We start from the raw sequence: 2372 nt of genomic DNA on the forward strand, positions 1-2372 counted from the left end.
GTGAAATGAAGTACAGTTACTATCAATGGAACAAATAGTCTAACCATTGGCAATTGCTCAGGTCAGTATTTCAACCTATCGTTTTTCTCCACTGTGCCGCTCAAGACAAAGGCCCGCCTTATGCAAATCTGTACTGGCTAGACTTTTTGCAAGCATTCCTCCCATCACTTTCAGTGGTATAGATATTGCACACTATGTCGCCAAGGGTATGCCCAGATGTGGGTTACTTGCTCACTGGGCCAGAGGATCCAAGCTATACTTCAATGATTAGGTCTAATAAGGCCGAAAGCAGCCAGGGGTCGCTTGTGTTCCCTTCTGGATGAGGCCTTGGCTGGCAGTTAGGGATGGACTGTTCCCATGAGGAGCAGGGTCAGTACCGATTTGCATAAAGCAGGCCTTTGTTTAGCCTGGCACAGAGGGCAATAAACTAAGTTGTAATGCTACCCCAAGCAATATGCAGTGGAAATACTCTTCGCAAGTATTCCTCCCATCACTTTTTGTGCCATTGGTACGACTAAGATCCCCAAACTAAACTGAACTATTAAAATGGGTGTTGAAGCAGTACTTGCAAGTTTGTGGGAATGTAACTTGGACCAACCAGAAGGCACTTCTTCCTATGCCTACATTTACCCTGTAGTGACACAATTCATTGAGTTTTGGGGATTTCCACATTTTGGTGCGCGAGACCTTCATTCTTCCTGAATATTTTGTGCAACAGTTGCTTGACATCTGTGCCACCGCAGGTCATAATTTGCCAACTCCGAGGGCGATATGAAGCGTTCAGCTATTCACTATCATTGTCTTGTACTGATTTATGGTGTAGGTATTGATTGGATTTTCTCACATTTGCTTACTTCACATTCCATGCTTGCTACATTGCACATCACCTGTATGAGCAATGCTATTAAAATGTTGATGTAGAGGGTTTATGTGCCACTTTCTTGACATATGCCTGCATTCCCCATTCCTGTTGTGGTGGAAGACAATCATGGTTTTGAGGTGGAATAAATTTGAGATTTCCACGTGGAAACCACTTGAACTTTTTAGTTTCATGAAAATGAAACCTCTCAACATCCGGCGATTGTTTGGGGCAACCACTTTTTTTTTTTGCCCAGTCACAACTTTTGATATCTGTTGCATATAGTATTTCTTAAGTATTTTGCAAAGTATGTTGCCACCACCTGTGTTACCTAAAGGCTCTCAATCCCGTTCCAATTTGTAAGAGGCCATGGCATGTAATGTACGAATGATGGATCAACTATCTTAGCATTTTTAAGCGCCTTGTACACAGACCTGGTGTTATTTTTTTGGACTAGGTGCTATGCATAGGCATGCTTATACCCCAAAAAAGTCAAGGTGTGCTTGAATACGGTATGGTTGTTTTAAGGCCATAGTGGGAGTTTCAGGAGCTTTTGATTACGATGGGTATGCTGTCACAGTTCAATGGCAATCGCATGCCAGGGCTCACTTGAGTCATGGTACATTTGCAAAGAACGATGCAAACCCTCATTTTACTCAGTGTTTGGCACTGAACTCTCACGGCCCCTCAAACAGCACTTGAGCTTCAGGACAGTAACCTCACAGACTTGCACAGAGCACTCAGGCTTTCACACAGAAACCTTGTTGCTACACACAAAGTCCTTGTTTTCATTTCCATTGGAGGTGGTGGAAAGATTCTCGGTCTAGGCCCTTGAACTTGTGAAGCAATTGGCAGATCATGTGCTTGCTCAGTACTTGCTAGTAGCAATCTAGCCACCAAGGCTGCTAGTTTACACTGAGCTTTGACCAAGCCATCATGGATTCAATTTAGGCATCCTTCTTTGACAAAGTAGCCCTGCAGCTGTGCTCCACTGAATCACAATTCTCCTAGCGTGCTCCCTTGAGGAGAAAGGTTCTTCACTAGTGTATACTCCTGCAAGCTGGAGATCTGCTGCCTTCACTTGATGTTTTAACTCTGCAAGCAACAGCACTAGACGGTACAGTAATCGAACAATCCATATATGCAGATTGAATATCTATTTTGACTAGTAAGTGCGTTTGGTGAGATGATATGCCATCTCTGAGCTTTATGGTTTGGAGGTGGTGTGGTATCCTCATTTCTATGCTATGCATTTTCTCCCTAGTTATATGTCCCCCGCTGCTCAGCCAGTGTGACTGTGAGGTATTAGAATGCTGCTGTGTGCATGTTTTGAGTGTCAGTTGGAATGCTTGCACTGAGTAGCAAGGATGCTGCTCCCAGTGGGGCCTTTCTGCTTCCTTCATAACATCTTCTACCTGTAACCCGAGACTCCTACCTTGTGAATAAATCTTATCCTGTTTCACCAATTCTACTGTATGCCCTGCATTATCATTTACCACAGTGGCGACAAGCA

Source organism: Pleurodeles waltl, chromosome 6 (assembly GCF_031143425.1).
Source record: "Pleurodeles waltl isolate 20211129_DDA chromosome 6, aPleWal1.hap1.20221129, whole genome shotgun sequence".
In the NCBI taxonomy this organism is placed as follows: domain Eukaryota; kingdom Metazoa; phylum Chordata; class Amphibia; order Caudata; family Salamandridae; genus Pleurodeles; species Pleurodeles waltl.